Source organism: Schistocerca piceifrons, chromosome 2 (assembly GCF_021461385.2).
Source record: "Schistocerca piceifrons isolate TAMUIC-IGC-003096 chromosome 2, iqSchPice1.1, whole genome shotgun sequence".
Taxonomy (NCBI): Eukaryota; Metazoa; Arthropoda; class Insecta; order Orthoptera; family Acrididae; genus Schistocerca; species Schistocerca piceifrons.
In genome coordinates this window covers 174,739,062-174,758,207 of record NC_060139.1, presented here as the reverse complement: position 1 = coordinate 174,758,207, position 19,146 = coordinate 174,739,062, and the positions used below count along the sequence as shown (strand labels likewise).

The window sequence follows — 19,146 nt, the reverse complement described above, 5'->3', positions numbered from 1 at the left end:
TGCACAGGAACAGGAAATGTTTATTATGTAGTCATTTCGATTATCTCACTCTAAAAAGTACAAACGGCCATAAGAGTCATTGAAAATAAACACAAACCACAAGACAGTTCCGAACTTCACTGGTAAATCACATTTAGTAACGAGCTGCTGAACTCAGCTTCAGCTAACTAAATTAGTGGCCATTTACATTCCCGTAACAGTTGTCTTTAAACGGAAACGAATTCAAACGGCCACACAAACGATATGTTTTCAATAAGAAATAGATTACTACAGAAACATGATCCGTCATCTACTGTAAACGCTTCGAGACATCAATTCACACTCTTGGTCTCATGGTATAGGTACATATTATAAACCACATACATACCTCACTACAGAAAATTAACTCACGGGCAACATAATGGGCCTTAGGATTTGGGATGATCTTATGGCAACCAATTTACGCTTTACTCCGTCTAAATGGCATGATAAATGTTTTAAATGATCTAATGACAGTGACCGCCAAATGTCAACAATGTTTGTAGAGAACATTTCCTCAGAGTAATATATCCAAAACATAAAACACTAAGGGTCAGTCAGAAACGATCCGCACGCGAACTTATAAGATGCAAAATAAAACTATAATCAGTGCGACAAAACGTGTGTGTGTATATATAATTTTTTCAGCATTTATTTAAACTTCCACGCCACAACAGCAAAACACCAGTTTTCGTCACAAAGCTCCTCGGTCAAAGATGTGTCATTCTTTCTTTTCAAGTGCAACATCATCTCAAATACATTGGGGATAAAATTTTGATTATCCGCCGTAGACTCTGAACATCTGTTTAGTTTACATTCCATATGAAATACAGAACAATATAAAGTATGATCATAAAGGACAACAAAGTAAGACCATTTCCGTGACCGCTATCGATGAAACCTTGAACATGACTGATTGCTTTATTCATCCGCAGGACAGCACACTTCGTATTATACTGGGTGTGTCTTAAAAACAAAAATTGATAGGCGTAGAAGTACAGGATAACAGAAACGTTCCAATAAGCACGTGTCCACAAACGAGCCATTTGGAAGAAATTTGTGAATATGCGGATACGATACGCCATTGACTTCAGAAGGTCTACTGTTGGTACAAGGTGTTTTTCTTTTCTTTTCTTTCTTTCTTGCTTTCTTTGCATAATACAGGATGTTCCATTTATCTGATGACCGCACTCGGCGCAGGACATGGCGCGCAGCGATCTGTCCGTTGCCCAGCGAATCAGGTGACGAATCGCATGGTTAGAACCGCAGTATTAAATTTGATATATGTACAAATAAATTTCGTACTCACCAATGTCACATAAGAAGATGCTGGAATAACCTGCCATAGTTTCCACGCGTTTCTGACATCAACTCAAGAAATTATTCATCAGTCGGTTGAATTCTCTATGGGAAATAGAATTAATTGACTTGCAGATATTATTCTTGAGTTCCTGTACCGTTGCGGAATTGTTGTGTACACTTTATCGCATAAGTGCCCCCAACCCTTCCCGCCCAGCAAACAGAAATCACACGGAGATAAATCGGAACTTCAAGCGGGCCAGATGTTGCTGCTTATGACTGTCATGGAACACAACGTGAACTGCGTACAAACGAACATTGGCTGTGTTAGCCCTTCCCAAATCTTGTTGAAAAAATGCCAAGCTTCATTCTGTTTTACTCATTTCATTGAAAAAACGGGTTGCAAAATGTTTTGCACTTATCTTTCACTGTTACCTGTTTCATTAGGACTGTTACTGTGTCACCACTATTTTCTGGTCGTGAAGGGGTTTCTGGAGAAGCAGAATAGGTCGGTCAACAGTTTTGGGAATTAACATACCGATGTAAATGGAACAAGACCTCGTCTGAAAACACAATTAGATAAAGATCCAGTTCACCGCCATGCACATGTCTGAAAACCCGTTCACAAAACCTAACCCTATGCATGGGATCACCAGGTTTAAGTTCTTGCACTATTCTTACTTTATAGGGCCTTAGCCCAAGTAACTTAGCAGCTCTGTGTACAGATGTGCAAGAAATTTGCTTTAGAAGTGAAATATGTGTAAGAGACTTCTTAGGGGAATTTTCCAGGTAGTGTGCAGTGTCAACGAGATGACACTCCTTGTCATTAACACTCCTTGCCATTAACCCAGATAACCCTGACGTCCTTCTGGAAGGACGACGTCACTCACTGTTGAAATTATTTATTTTTGCGAATAACGCATTGTTGGAACGGACTGTGACGCATTGTTATATGAAGTAGGCAGAGCCAGTTGCGCGCTGCGACAGTCAGTTTGACGGTGTCGTTAATAGTGGGTGAGAAACTGTGTCTTGAAGATAGGGCCGATTTTACCATGAACGAACTGACTGACCTCGTCATCGATGGGTATGTATATTTTCTTTCATATTGCGTCAATAATTCTGAAACTTGTCATATAATATCTTAAAGAATTAACCTATATTATTTATGGGCTTATATTACGATTGAAAGTTTTCGTCAGTTGTAATTCAATTATGTTTTCAACCGTCCTTCCAGAAGGACGTCAGGATAATATGTTGTCATTTTGTATTCACAGAAAACGAAGTACACTGATGGAACTTTTGGACATGTTAGAATCAAAAGATGAGGAAATACCTAACACTGGTGTGAATGTAACATTACACCCTCCTCTAAATTTAACTGATGACGTAACAGATGAAGATTCTGGTGCTGAAGAAAATCCAAGTGTAGATAAATTACCAGCAAGTCAGCTCAATGCTACTGCGCTTTGTGATTTGGCCATATTTACCAATGGTAATGCTGTGAATGCAACAAGGAAACAATCCTTCACCTCTGATGTTGTTCCAGGACCCTCCAGCAGTACAAAAACAGCAACAATAACAACAACAACCACAAACAAACCAGCAAGGCTATCGAAGAATAAAGTTCTAAACCTCAAGAAATATAACTGGAAAAGTGGTGAAATTGTTAATCCAACACCTGTATGGCCTCTAATGTTCACAGTTGGAATGAAGAAAGGGCGAACACCACTTGAATATTACCAACAGTTTTTTGATAACGAAGTGCTTCTAATGATGGTCACATGCACAAATCAGTACACAGCCAAGAGAAATAGACTAGGTGATTGTTCAGAAGATGAGATGTTGGTATTTATTGCAATTCTTCTGCTAAGTGGATATATAACAGTGTCACACAGAAAGATGTACTGACAATCAGATAAAGACATTCACAACGACCTCGTAACAAATGCCATGTCCAGAGATCGATTTGACTTCATCTTTTCCAATTTGCATGTATGCAACAATGACAATTTAGATAAATCAGACCGTTTTGGGAAAATCCGCCCATTACTGTGTATGCTAAATGATAGATTCAAACAATTTGCGCCTCACGTGCGGCATCATTCTGTCGATGAATCGATGGTCCCACACTTCGGAAATCACGGGTGCAAACAATTCATAAAAGGGAAATCAATCCGATACGGATTCAAATTTTGGTGTGGAGGCACATGTGGTGGATATATTATTTGGCTCGAACCCTACCAAGGAGCTGGCACGTGTAGTAAGGATTATGAAACGAAAGGTATGGGGTACAGTGTGGTAATGACTTATGTTGACCAGTTACTTCCACGTGTTCCATATCGAATATACTTTGATAACCACTTCACCAGCGTTGAACTTCTACATGACCTAAGAGAGAGGGGCGTGGAAGCAACAGGAACAATAAGAGGAAACAGAGTTAAGAATTGTACTCCATCACCTGTAGAAAAAATGATAAAAGAAAATAGAGGATCATATGAAGTTTGTTCTGACTCAGCATCCGGGATTTCCATTGTACGTTGGAATGATAACAATGTTGTTACTGTAGCCACCAACTTTGACCGAGTGCAACCACTACGCTCTGTAGCAAGATTTTCCAGGGAACAAAAGAAAAGGATTAGCATGCCTCAACCTAACTTATTACACTCCTATAATACTCATATGGGAGGCATAGATCGAGCTGACCACAATGTATCCCTATATAGATGCTCTATAAGAGAGAAAAAGTGGTATTTCCCGATCATTGCACATTTTACAGACATTGCAGAGCAAAATGCCTGGGATCTTTACAAGCACAACGAAGAACCCATAGATCATCTGACATTTCGTCGTCGAATTGTCACTGCAATTCTTGAAAGTCACAAAAGAGTCACTACCAGCAGAGGACGTCCTAGTAAGAGGGCAAAACTAGATTCTAGATTTTATGGAAGAGAACATTATGTTGCTGAATTACCAACGGATGAGGTAACAAAAAAGAAGAAGCAGCTGAAATGTCGAAGTTGCCACAAAAAAACTACTACTATGTGCATAAAATGTGATGAACCACTTCATGTTTGTTGCTTTTTGTCTTATCATACTAGTGCATAAAATATGTGTATAGGTTATTTTCTTGGTTTTTTGAATTTGTTAGCTGTTTTAGCATATAATTCAAATTTATTTATGTTTATTTGAAAATATAAAAACTGAAACAAGTTAATTGCGCAATGTCATATACTTTAAAAACATGTTCCATTATTGTCCTGACGTCCTTCTGGAAGGACGCCATTTTTGGAAATACTAAATAAAAATAAATACTCAAAATTGTTTTACTTTCTCCCTTACAACCCTGTGAATGAATGTAGATAAGATATAACTCAATTTTGAAAAAAAAAATCAGGACTATCTGGGTTAACTTTTCCCGTTACACAAAATTTATTCACTAATTTGTCAATTTCATGACGACTCGGGATTAGAACACCTGGAAATTTCTGTTCAGACAATCTCTGGGCAGTATGAGCAGACTATGTACACACATGCAAATCGTAAATAAATACTCGTTATAGAATGGAAGAAATCGGTCTTGCCATTGTTGTGTTCGCAGACTGCAGTGTTAAGCTTGTTGTGTTTGTTTCACCGTACGAATGACACTAGACTAAAAACGCTTAGTGTGGCATAACTCCATGTGGCTGATAGAGCTGAGCATCCTGCCTGCCCAGCTGGCTGATGGGATGAACGTGTTGCTCGCCACACCGGCGGACGGCTGATTTAAGGTGGATTCACACTTGTTGGAACATCACCATCAAGTTTTTGAGCGTCGACCGTCAGAGGAATTCCTGAGCATTCACACCACATGGCACATCAACTTCGAAAGAACATCGTGACGTTGCAGCTGGTTAATAAAATACCCACGAGAGGCGTGTGAGGTAACGGGCGAGTTGCGGCGCCCTGGAAATATTCTAAGTTCAGAGTTGGCGGCCACCGCTCGGGTCGCGCGGGAGGGCCGAGCTCGTTAGCAAACACGTGGTGCCATACGTTAGCCGGACGAGAGGGTAACCCCAGCGCATGGTCTAGCCGCGTGGCTGGGAATTCCGCTGTGACGAGGACGGTGCTTTGTGTCGATTGTCGATGAAGGAGATGCCTATGCCGGGAGTGCCAAAGATGGCGGCCTTCGTGAAACCTTAATGGCAGACTTTCCACAGTTCGTACAGGAATTAACAGTAGCCAGATGAATCATGATACCTTAAAAAGAAACATATACAGTACTATTATTTGCACGACGATTCTGATGGTGTAATCAGATTTTCAATATCTTAATTAGTTTAAAGTTTAGCATCTAACGGTAAATTATACAAGTAACACCCAGCAACGAATTTGCAAAATATAAACGCTTCATCTGATTTTGTCGATCGCCGTGTCTTTAGAAAGCTATTAGTGTAAGCCTAATTTGGTATGAATCACAGGCATGTAACTTAAATAGTACATGAGTTATTGGAGATCAAAGTGGCCAATTACTATCGATCGCGCCAGGCCATAAGTACTCCACAGTTACACGAAAAAACGGTAGCTGCATGCTTATAAATATATTTATTCATCTATGTCTTTGTTTATAACCGATGTATACTATTCATGAAGAAACTGGTTAAATATTTAAAGTGTTTTAGAAAGCACAGAGACTTTAGGCTACCGGCCTATCTTTTCTTTTGATACCGTATATTTTTATTTAGTTGCTTATGTATTTAATAATGTGTGTTAGAGCGTGTTTATAATCCAGCCATAGGAATATTTATTTAATTTCAAGTTATTTAAATGTAGCTCCAGTATTTCGTGTGTGTTTAAATATGTTTGTGAGTGTACGTTGGATTGAAGACATGGCGCGAGCGCTCTAGCCAATCACAGCGCTCGTGAATGGTGAGATTTGATGGAACATGGAAGCGAGTACGGGAGAGGAGGACACAGGCAGGGCAGTAGAGATGGGTCGAGCTCGTTCATTCCCGTGAACTACTTCAGTCATTTCACTCTTTGCCGTGAAGCGTTCAGATGAAGTAGTTCATTCATGAAGTACCGAAGCCTGACGAAGTTGCCCATTTCGCCGCTCAGCCGCGGCTACGCTCGCTTCGCCTTGCTCGTACAATAAAGCTTCGTAATACTTCATAATTTTACCAACAGATGGCCGAACTATGCAGTAACGTGCACGCATCGTTTTACGCTCTTACAGCGTCTGACAATGAGTTAACTTAAACAGAACATGGTCGAATGGGACAAAGGAAAGATAAACAGAGAAGCCTGTCACATATAAAGAAGGTTTTTTAATCTTGCTCGACGTTTCCTCATGAAGCGACCAAAAAAGTCTTTATCTGACAAGTGAAACCTTATTTGTTGTATTCATGGACTGAAAACTAGAGCTACCAACAAAATGCAGTCCAATTTTATGATCCTTTTAAAATTTAATCCAAAATAGAATGAGCATGTTTACCACTGTCACAAACTCTATATACCTACGTTAAGTAATTATTCAGAAGTTTTCCTGTAGATTTTATTTTTGTAAAAGTAGTGAAATTTGGGGTTTCTTCGCCGATTTAGGTGGTGGGAAAGCAAAGTGCAACTGTTGTTCTAAGTGTATTTCATATAAAGGAGGAAATACATTTAATGTAGTGCGTCATGTTCGAGTGCTGCATCCAACAGTGTCATTGTCAATCAGGCGCATAGCGCCCCCTGCTCCTGCATCTTTCGATATTTCTTGGACAAATTACCCGGGCAATCCGGAACCAACATCAGCAATTGCCAGAAGCGAACAGAAGTCGGTGCCAGAAAATAACAGTATCACTTCATTATCAGACAGCAGACATCAATATCACGGAACATACCTATGTAATTTCCGAAATCTCTTTCGAACAAAAGAAATCAGGAGATAGATTTCTCACTTCTAGAAACTGTTGTAAAGGATTATTTGCCCTTCAACAAAGTGGAAAGCAAACATTTCCAAAGTTTTGTACGCAAACTGAATGGTGCTTACAGAATGTCAGCTCGGAAGACCATTACCAATACACCACTACAACAACAGTATGCCATGATGAAAGAAATTGTGAGAGTCAAAATTAATTCTGCAGAAGCGGTTGTGCTGACAGTAGATGGGTGGAGCTCAACCACGAATGAGAGTTATTTGTCGGTGACAGCACACTACTTTAAAGACCTGGAGCTGGCGTCTTCCCTCCTAGAGTGCTTTTAAATACGACGAAAGGCAACGTCAGAAAAACTCTCTGAAGAACTGCGACATGTCACAAGGGAATGGGGCAGTCAAGAAAAAGTCGTGTGTGTTGTTAGCGACGAAGCTGCTAATATTGTGGCAGCTATAAGACTCACAGCCTGGAAACACATCCCCTGCTTTGCACACACACACTCAATTTAATTGTTCAGAATGGGCTTCCGCACATTCAACCCATTCTGAATAAAGTAAAAACAATTGTTGAATTTTTTTTAAAGAAGTTCGCAGGCCTGCACGAAACTGAAAAAGATGAAGGAAGAGTTAAAAGAGCCAGTTCTGACACTAAAGCAGGACACTGTTACCAGATGGAATTCAACCTATGATATGCTGCAAAGAATACTCAAGGTTAAGAATTCCCTAATGACAGTTATCACTCTGAAATGTTCGGATCTTCCAAATCTGACTGCAGAGACATTGCAAGTGTAACACAAGCCTGTGACATATTGAAAGTTTTCGAAGACTGCACCGAGGAAATGTCAAGAGAAAATGTTGTCACTGCTTCTAAAGTTACACTCCTTAGTCGCTCGTTGAAAAAATGGTGTTGCAGGTTTGTTAATAACACTGAAATTCATGTAGACATGTAACGTATGGTCGAAAAGTTAGCTCAAGACCTAAAACAACGATTTTGAAATACAGAGGAAAATCCCATTTTCGCAGAAGCAACTTCATTGGATCCTCGGCTCAAATTACATGGTTTTCTGATAAAAATTCTGCTGAGAAGGTCATGCACTGTGAGAAATTTCTGACGAACACATCCACTGCTACTGCAACAATCTCAGTTCCAACCACTGAATCTAGTTCTAGTCTCTGGCTCGAATTTGATGAAGTGTTTTCCAGGCTGCAGAGTAATCCACACCCGAGAGCTGCTGCAGTAGTGGCAGTGGACAAATATTTCAAGAGCCCCTGCTACAGAGACAAGGCAATCCTCTTCAGTGGTGGTCTGAACGGCTGTCAGTATACTCCTCGCTCTTTGAACTTGCAAAAATACGACTGTGTATTGTTGCAACCTCCACGCCGTGTGAAAGTGTGTTCTCGAAGGCAGGACACCTTATAACTGACAGAAGAAATCACCTGACAGGAAAAAAGTGGAACAAATCATGTTTTTAAACGGAAATATCTGAACATTCGCCAAATCCGTTGGTGTTTATTTATAAATATATTTTTTTAAATTTAATTAGGACAATCCTCAAATTGACATTTAGTGTAATTATTTCAGAAATGTGTACGAGGTAAACATTCCTACATGAACGATTATCTTTCAAGCGTGGGTTTCACGCATGCTTCATTTCCACACTCACAAAGTAAGCATTTTATTTTCATGTTGACTGTGCGTGCCTCTTCGTTTGTATCTTTAATACTCATTTGTCTGCAAGCGTTGCCAAAGGTAGGATACCCGTAGACGCGAAGTATAACTGCACAAATAGTCAAGAGTAATGTTGTCAGCACTGCAGGAAGCAGCTTTTGACGCTGCCTTCCCCTCGCCCCTCACGTCCACAACCCTTCCGAAACCAATAATTCCCCACAAACATCGTGAGATTCGTCGACAGGCAGTAGAGGAAGGACTGAAGTGAAGAGAGAATGAGTGACGTAGCGCCGATGTAGTGGAGAGGGAGAGGGGAAGAGAGTGAGTGAACTAGAAAAAAAATGTGGACTGTGCTACCTGTGAAGAGTTTTAAGTACCAGTTCATTGAAATTGAGTGGTTAGTTCACACTTCACTGGAGTGAAGCGTTCATTTGAACGACTCATTCACGAGCTCCCCATCACTAACGGGAAGTTCTGGGGTAGGGCACTGGACACGAGAGGTGCTGGACGCGACGGACGCATAGTCCGCGGAAAGACTTGGACAGTGGAGCAATTTGTGCGTGGTCGCGGAGGATAGAAATATTTCGGAGTGCTGACCTGTGCACTTGTGAGATTTCCGTGGCTTCTGCAGTGAAGGCGTAGTGTGCGTTTAGAAGTGAATGTCTCGCGAGCTATGTTGTTGTTCGTAACTAATTTCATGCATTTGGAATCTGTTGTTTCCCTGTTATTCAACTTACATTTTATTTAATTGCTGGACCATCGACACCAAGAAGTGTTTTGCAGAAATATACTGCATTCTCAAAAATACTTCTACTATGGTACTCATCATTTAAAGTCGTTAAGATAGTACCTGCAGATATTATTTAATTGCAATCTTTCATTTATAAATTTATATGTTACATTCATAATTCGCAATTGCCGAATGATAGAAACCTTCGACCACTTGATTCATGTGTGTATTCTTATCGTATACTGTAGACTCAGCAGTATTTGGCCTGTAATGCGGCAACTACGTATCCTATCCCCTAGATAAAGAAACCAGCCAAGACTTATAATATTTCAACTCTTGAGTTGTGGGCCGGCCGAAGTGGCCGTGCGGTTAAAGGCGCTGCAGTCTGGAACCGCAAGACCGTTACGGTCGCAGGTTCGAATCCTGCCTCGGGCATGGATGATTGTGATGTCCTTAGGTTAGTTAGGTTTAACTAGTTCTAAGTTCTAGGGGACTAATGACCTCAGCAGTTGAGTCCCATAGTGCTCAGAGCCAATTGAACCATTTTTCTTGAGTTGGGGGGCGCTTAGTTATTTCAAAGCCTGCAGGCGCTATTTCGTAGTTCATGGTAGCTCGTCATAAAATGTCGAAATTTGGTTTAAAAGAGCTTGCAATGATTGTTGCTGCGCTTGATGGCGAGGAACAGGAACAGATGGCAAAAAGAGTCTGTGATAGAAAAAAAATGTTAAAATTCGAGACTGTGGAGGGAAGTTCGACACTTTTTTAGAAGGACTTGGAAGAGGAACAGACATCATTCAATAAATATTTCAGAATGTCTAAACAACAGTTTTTTTTAACTTGTTAAGCAAGATACAAATAAAATCTATGAAGACAAATTCAAGATTTAAGCGCCCAATAGCACCACAGCAGAAGCTGATAGTTTGTCTAAGGTTTGTCTACATCGCCCATTTTGGTGACTAAACAAAACAAATATTTAGGTGCTACTTGCCGGCAGCAACAGGGAAATATCACGTGACTCCGTCAATGGCGCGTCGAAACATCCTTCCCGAGAAACCTTGACGTGACATGATGTGTCGATGACGTTCTGTTGACGGCGTGTGTGAATGCCACCATTTGCCTACAGAGGAGAATGTTTGGACGTGACTGACTCGACAGTTACGTTGTCAAATGTGAATCCACGTTTACCCGACGACAGCTGGAGGCTACGGCAGGAAACACGGCGCTGTTGGCTAATCAGTCAAAATGTTCAAATGTGCGTGAATTCCTAAGGGACCAAACTGCTGAGGTCAAAGGTCCCTAGACTTACACACTACTTAAACTAACTTTAACTTATGCTAAGAACAACACACACACCCATGCCCGAGGGAGGACTCGAACCTCCGGCGCATCATACAGTCCATTGTGCTTGCAACCACTCTTCGATATTATACTGTATAAAAGCAGTATCACACTGAGATCAGGTGGTAGCAGTTTCTGATAACCACGGAAGAGGACTTCAGCACCAACACTTTCTACTTCGATGCTGAGCTGTGAAAATGAAACCATAGAAAACTGATAAAAACTTTTGTATTTGTTTTTGTAAATTCAGTAATTTGAGAACTGCACTAACAATATATTGCTTATAATTTCATTAACATTGGACAAATACGTTTCAAGATTTAGGGTTTTATAAGTGAGCAGTTGCTAACGAAGACTCCCAAAACTCGGACAAGCAATTCTTACTCTAATTAAGAATAAAAAATGATTATTGAAATTTAAAAGCAAATTGTCTTATGTGCCCTGACGCAAAATTAAACAAGGAAAAATTTTGGAGTAACTCATTTTACGGTAAGTCTATTGGCTCATTTGCAGTTAACGTCTAAACTTTACTATCCATAATAAAAATTCGACGAGATTCTAGCTGCCTCTTGACTTACACCTCTGACATTCTCTTCACTACTGCTTTGTTTTCCCATGTCATTCGCATGTTTTCCCTTAGAAGTTCTGTGTGGTACACTGGAATTCATGACATGCTCTGCATATCAGATGTGGCCATTATTAAAGCAATGATGGATGTGATGATGTGGTTTAAACTGTTTTAACCCTAGTCTGTGAAAATGGTTTGCAACTGAAACCGGTCGATATTTGGGTTTTAGATAAGAAAGCGCCTGATGGTGAAACATGCATTTAATACACCTAATATTTCCTTAGTGTGCGATAGTTTTCAAAAGATGCCACCATACAAAGAACAACATCACACTTTTTGCAGCTAATGCGTGACATTTTTCACTTTGAATTAGCAGCACATATTTCACAGCATCTCTGGGAAACCTTTTTCTTGATTATGTCCTCCTTTATTTTGCAGTCTAAATGGAGTTTCTTGCTTTGGTGTATGTGGGATCTCAGTCTTACAAGTTTGTCCATGAAATCTATCTAGCAAATGGGTGGATTCGTTTGAAGTGGAATTTCGCCAGTGCTGTGTTCTGTTTCTTTTTTGCTTCAGAAATTGTTTTGGTGGTCAGCACACATAGGTTAGTCAAATGGAAGAAAACCTTCTTGTACCACTTCATGATACTTCGAATACAGTGTACAGAACTTAAAATCATGTCTGTCTTATCAACAACATGCACTGACGAATTGTAGCTAATTACATAAATAGGTTTAAATTTATTTTGACCTGTTTTATGTTCCTTCTTCTCAGTTTCAACAAAATTTGGGCCATTTACAGTGAAGCATCCAGACTTCTTTGTTTTCCATCCATTTTAGTGCCAACAGTGTTCCACAGGACTTGAATTGTATTTCCCATTTTCTTCAGTTTATCACCCAATGGTGGCAAATGTTTCCTATTTTTGTGCACTGTTGCAATAGCATTGATAAATTTCTGTTGGAGACATGGGAATAATTCAGGGTTCGAATACCAGTTGCCTAAATAAATGGCGTGGCAATAACAAACTCATAACAACATCACGCTAATTTTCCCCAGTCAGCGTCTCTGGATTCTACACTACTGGCCATTAAAATTGCTACACCACGAAGATGACGTGCTACAGACGCCAAATTTACCGACAGGAAGAAGATGCTGAGATATGCAAATTATTAGCTTTTCAGAGCATTCACACAAGGTTGGGGCCAGTGGCGATACCTTACACAAACAGCAGTTGGTCGGCGTTGCCTGGTGAAACGTTGTGATGCCTCGTGTACGGCCGAGAAATGCATACCATCACGTTTCCGACTTCGATAAACGTCGGACTGTAGCCTATCGCGATTGCGGTTTATCGTATCGCGACATTGCTGCTCGCGTTGGTCGGGATCCAATGACTGTTAGCAGAATATGGGTTCGGTAGGTTCAGAAGGGTAATATGGAACGCCGTGCTGGATCCCAACGGCCTCGTATCACTAGCAGTCGAGATTACAGGCATCTAATCCGCATGGCTGTAACGGATCGTACAGCCACGTCTCGATCCCTGAGTCAACAGATGGGGATGTTTGCAAGACAACAACCATCTGCACGAACAGTTGGACGTTTTCAGCAGCATGGACTATCAGCTCGGAGACCACGGCTGCGGTTACCCTTGATGCTGCATCACAGACAGTAGCGCCTGCGACGGTGTACTCAACGATGAACCTGGATGCACGAATGGCAAAACCTCATTTTTTTCGGGTGAATCCAGGTTCTGTTTACAGCATCATGATGGTTGCATCCGTGTTTGGCGACATCGCGTTGAACGTACATTGGTAGCGTGTATTCGTCATCGCCATACTGGCCGCCGAGTAAGTGACGCCAGAAACCATTTCCAGAAAGTTAAGTGATTTAGACAGGAATATAATTTAGTTTAACGCCGACAATAAATTAAATACGTGCATTAGTGTATCGTTTAGTCTTGCCGTTAAAGGTTTGACTTTTCTTTGCGTATTTTTTCAGAAAACACGAAAAGATCGTAACTTCGCGAAGTCGCGCTTAGGCTTAAATTTTGTAAACGTGTTTGTTTCTTGTTTCACGGTAATTTAACTAGTTTCTCGGTAACAAATAAGTAAACTACCGAAAATAGCGTCTAACTTCATTGTTTTAATACAGATTTCAGAAAAACAGCGTAACTTTATATCAGAAACTTGCCTATATACATTTGTTTATAGGCCTAATTCTCGTAACGCTTTTGGAGAATCAAAGTTACAGTATCTCGTTTAATTGTCCTTTTTTTCATTCCATCGAGTGAAATATATAATAAATAGCGTATACCTTCATTGTTTTAATACAGATCTCAGAAAAACAGCGGAATTTTAAATCAGAAACTTGCTTATATACATTTGTGAATAGGCTTAATTCTTGTAACGTCATTTTTGATTTTCGGTAATTTAATTGATTTATTCTAGCTAAAGTATTATTTTTGCCATGAGTGAGAAGTGCCTGACTTGCCGTAGAATTGTTAGTTCCGGGGTTTGGTGTGATGAATGCAGTAGTTTTTTTCACTGGGGGGACTGCAGTGGCGTGGGTGTTGGGAAAGTGGATCAGGCTCGTCAGTGGTTATGTAGGATTTGCAGCAGAGATAGGAAGATAGTGGAACAGGAGGGGAAAATTGCTGCCCTTCAGGCTGAGCTAGATCAGGCTAGGGAAGATCTGGACAGGTTAGGGAGGGAGAAGGGCAAAGAGAGGTGGGAAGTGGCAACAGGTAGCAGAAGGAACAGGCCTAGAACTAAGTCTGACAGTTTTGTGGTGAATGTCAAAAATAAGTTTGACCTGTTGCTTCAGTTAGAAACTGATGAGCCTCAAGCAGAGGTAGGTGTAGACAGGACACAACAAACTTTCAATAGGAAATTGAAAAAGAATGTAGGAAAGTCATCGAAAAGGAAGAAAGTTTTGTTGTTAGGCAGTTCTCATGCCAGAGGTGTAGGCCAACTTCTGCAGGAGGAATTAGGACCAGAATACCAGGTCACAAATTTTTTCAAACCAAGTGCTAGTCTGGATCAGGTGACAGAGGATTTAGGTTCACTCTGTAAAGGATTTACCAGGGAAGACACCGTGGTTATTGTGGGAGGGCCAGGGAACAGCATCGACAGAGATCCTGGGTACAGTATAGAGTGTGACCTGGTAAAGATTGCGTCAGCATCGAGACACACCAATGTTGAATTTGTATCTGTCCTGAGACGCCATGACCGGCCTCATTTGAACTCTTCTGTTGGGAGAGTTAATTTGGAGTTGGAACGGCTGCTTGGGTCGGGTGCGGTGGCTCATATTGGTGTGGTTCCTGTTGATTAACTCAGTAGGTGGGACTATACCAGGCACGGCCTACATCTCAACAGGAAAGGGAAGGGGAAACTGGCTGGGGTAATAGTAGGAAATTTAAGGGGGGGAGGCACTGCCATGAATGGTAAAATACCAGTGGTTACAGGTGTTGGAGCAGCACCTTTTTTAGGATAGGTAAGACAGAAAGATGTCAAGTTCTACGAGAGGTCAGGATTGAAACAAATCTTCAGTTTAGGAAAGAAATTAAACAGCACAATTCTAGCACATTGGATCACCAATCACAGCTATCAATTATAAATTTTCACCAATCACCAGAAATTTTATCTCCACCAAGTTGTATCTCAGTCCTAGGTAATTGCATTGATGAATTAAAGTCACCCAACCCAGTTGACATAATCTGCCTCTCTGAACACCATGTGACCACTGGTATAGGAACTAGGCCTAAGCACAATGAGAAACTCAGACAGGAGAGTACTGCAAATGTTAGAATAAGGAAAGGTTCTCATAAAAGTATAATTAAAAATAATGTAAGTATATTTCATCAAAATATTGGGAGTTTAAAGAATAAAGTAGATGAGCTTCCGGTTTGTTTAGAAGATTTAGAAGCTGAGAATGAAATAGATATATTATGCCTGTCTGAGCATCACATTGTTACTAATATGGATAAGGTAAATGTAAGTGGATATAAGCTCTCTGCACGTGTAATGAGAGAAAATATGGAGAAAGGAGGAGTTGCCATATATGTCAAAAGTTATCATTGTGCAAAAAGTATAGAAACAAAAAAGTTTTGTGTAGAGAAACATATAGAAGCATGTGCCTGTGAGCTTAAATTAAATAAAGGCACATTTATAATTGTAACTGTATATAGGTCCCCATCAGGAAATTTTCATCTATTTCTGAAAAATTTGGACTCCTTGTTGTGCTATCTGTCAGACAGGGGGAAGCAAATTATTATTTGTGGGGACTTCAATGTAGATTCTCTGAAAGAAGGTAATAGGAAAAATGACCTTGAAGTATTACTCGGTTCTTTCAATTTGACACCCATTATTGATTTTCCTACTCGGGTGGTAAAGGATAGCAGCTCACTGATAGATAACTTCTTTATAGACCAAGATAAGTTTAACCAGATAAATGCTCAGCCTGTTGAGAATGGTCTTTCTGATCATGGTGCACAGCTAGTTACAATATATGACATAGCTCCATTCAGCAATACTAAACAGTCCTCCAAAGTAGTACGTTCAGTCAACGATTTAACAATTGCAAATTTCAGGGAAAGACTACAGCAGTTAGACTGGGATGAGGTGTACCGCGAACCTGATGCCAATTTAAAATATAATTTATTTCATGACGTTTTTGTAAATGCATTTGAAAACTGCTTCCCCAAGAAAATAGTTAAATATACTCGTAAGAAACCTTGTAACAAACCATGGCTTACTAAGGGTATAAAAATATCTTGTAACCGGAAAAGGGAAATGTATCTGACAGCAAGAAAGAGTAGTGACCCAGAAACTATCAAAAATTATAAAACCTACTGTGTTATATTAAGAAAAGTTATTAAAAAATCCAGGAGTATGTGTATCATGTCTGAAATCAGCAACTCTGATAATAAAATTAAAACAATTTGGAATATTATTAAAAGAGAAACAGGTCAACCAAGAGCAGAGGAAGACAGTATTACCATCAAATTGAATGAAAACTTTACGAACAAAAAGTCAGAAGTTGAAAATATTTTTAATAATCATTTTCTAAATGTTGTGGATATAGTAGGATCCAGGTGTTCATTAGAAGATGCTAGGCTGTTAATGGAAGAGGCCATACCTATGCAATTTGATACAATTGAAATCTCACCCACTTCTCCCTCTGAAATTAGGAAAATAATAAACTTGCTTAAAAGCAAAAACTCACATGGAATTGATGGCATTTCCAGCAAAATACTAAAAGCTTGATCTCAACAGATAAGTAAGATTCTCAGCCACCTGTGTAATAGCTCTCTGGAACAGGGCATTTTCCCTGATAGACTGAAATACGCTATTGTTATACCTTTGCATAAAAAGGGGGATAGATCTGATGTCAACAATTACCGTCCAATCTCCCTTCTAACAGCTTTATCCAAAATTTTTGAGAAAGTAATGTATTCAAGAGTAGATTCACATATCTGTAAAAATGAAGTACTAACAAAATGTCAGTTTGGTTTCCAGAAAGGTATTTCAACAGAAAATGCCATATATGCTTTCACCAGTCAAATTTTGAATGATCTGAATAACCGAACACCACCCATTGGGATTTTTTGTGATCTCTCAAAGGCTTTTGATTGTGTAAATCATGAAATTCTGCTAGACAAGCTCAAGTATTGTGGCATGAGTGGGACAGTGCACAAATGGTTTAAATCGTACCTAACTGGAAGAGTGCAGAAAGTTGAAATAAGTAGTTCTCGTAACATGCAAAAATCAGCACATTCCTCAAACTGGGGAACTATCAAGAATGGAGTTCCACAAGGGTCAGTCTTGGGTCCTTTGTTGTTCTTATTATATACACTCCTGGAAATTGAAATAAGAACACCGTGAATTCATTGTCCCAGGAAGGGGAAACTTTATTGACACATTCCTGGGGTCAGATACATCACATGATCACACTGACAGAACCACAGGCACATAGACACAGGCAACAGAGCATGCACAATGTCGGCACTAGTACAGTGTATATCCACCTTTCGCAGCAATGCAGGCTGCTATTCTCCCATGGAGACGATCGTAGAGATGCTGGATGTAGCCCTGTGGAACGGCTTGCCATGCCATTTCCACCTGGCGCCTCAGTTGGACCAGCGTTCGTGCTGGACGTGCAGACCACGTGAGACGACGCTTCATCCAGTCCCAAACATGCTCAATGGGGGACAGATCCGGAGATCTTGCTGGCCAGGGTAGTTGACTTACACCTTCTAGAGCACGTTGGGTGGCACGGGATACATGCGGACGTGCATTGTCCTGTTGGAACAGCAAGTTCCCTTGCCGGTCTAGGAATGGTAGAACGATGGGTTCGATGGCGGTTTGGATGTACCGTGCACTATTCAGTGTCCCCTCGACGATCACCAGTGGTGTACGGCCAGTGTAGGAGATCGCTCCCCACACCATGATGCCGGGTGTTGGCCCTGTGTGCCTCGGTCGTATGCAGTCCTGATTGTGGCGCTCACCTGCACGGCGCCAAACACGCATACGACCATCATTGGCACCAAGGCAGAAGCGACTCTCATCGCTGAAGACGAAACGTCTCCATTCGTCCCTCCATTCACGCCTGTCGCGACACCACTGGAGGCGGGCTGCACGATGTTGGGGCGTGAGCGGAAGACGGCCTAACGGTGTGCGGGACCGTAGCCCAGCTTCATGGAGACGCTTGCGAACGGTCCTCGCCGATACCCCAGGAGCAACAGTGTCCCTAATTTGCTGGGAAGTGGCGGTGCGGTCCCCTACGGCACTGCGTAGGATCCTACGGTCTTGGCGTGCATCCGTGCGTCGCTGCGGTCCGGTCCCAGGTCGACGGGCACGTGCACCTTCCGCCGACCACTGGCGACAACATCGATGTACTGTGGAGACCTCACGCCCCACGTGTTGAGCAATTCGACGGTACGTCCACCCGACCTCCCGCATGCCCACTATACGCCCTCGCTCAAAGTCCGTCAACTGCACATACGGTTCACGTCCACGCTGTCGCGGCATGCTACCAGTGTTAAAGACTGCGATGGAGCTCCGTATGCCACGGCAAACTGGCTGACACTGACGGCGGCGGTGCACAAATGCGGCGCAGCTAGCGCCGTTCGACTAACAACACCGCGGTTCCTCGTGTGTCCGCTGTGCCGTGCGTGTGATCATTGCTTGTACAGCCCTCTCGCAGTGTCCGGAGCAAGTATGGTGGGTCTGACACACCGGTGTCAATGTGTTCTTTTTTCCATTTCCAGGAGTGTATTAATGACTTGCCATTCTATATTCATGAAGAGGCAAAGTTAGTTCTCTTTGCTGATGATACAAGTATAGTAATCACACCTGAGAAACAAGAATTAACTGATGAAATTGTCAATACTGTCTTTCAGAAAATTACTTAGTGGTTCCTTGTAAACGGACTCTCACTGAATTTTGATAAGACACAGTACATACAGTTCCGTTCAGGGAATGGTATGATGCCATTAATAAATATAGACCTTAACCAGAAGCATATAGCTAAGGTAGAATATTCCAAATTTTTAGGTATGTCCATTGATGAGAGATTAAATTGGAAGAAACACATTGATGATCTGCTGTTACTTATGCAATAAGGGTCATTGCAAA

The 19,146-nt window shown here is 41.1% G+C and overlaps 1 protein-coding gene across 6 annotated transcripts in view; it reads right to left on the bottom strand.

The window, feature by feature from the left end:
- LOC124776844 (protein Mpv17-like) overlaps window positions 1-19,146 on the bottom strand; it is a 323,979-nt gene that overhangs the window by 203,200 nt on the left and 101,633 nt on the right. For 5 of the 6 annotated variants that reach the window (XM_047252012.1, XM_047252009.1, XM_047252008.1 and 2 more), the window contains exon 1: window positions 368-1,052. The exons of the other annotated variant lie outside the window; for it this stretch is intronic. The gene's annotated coding sequence lies outside the window, so the exon portion shown is untranslated. Of the gene's footprint in view, window positions 1-367; window positions 1,053-19,146 lie in introns of those variants that run through there. 6 annotated transcript variants of the gene reach the window in all.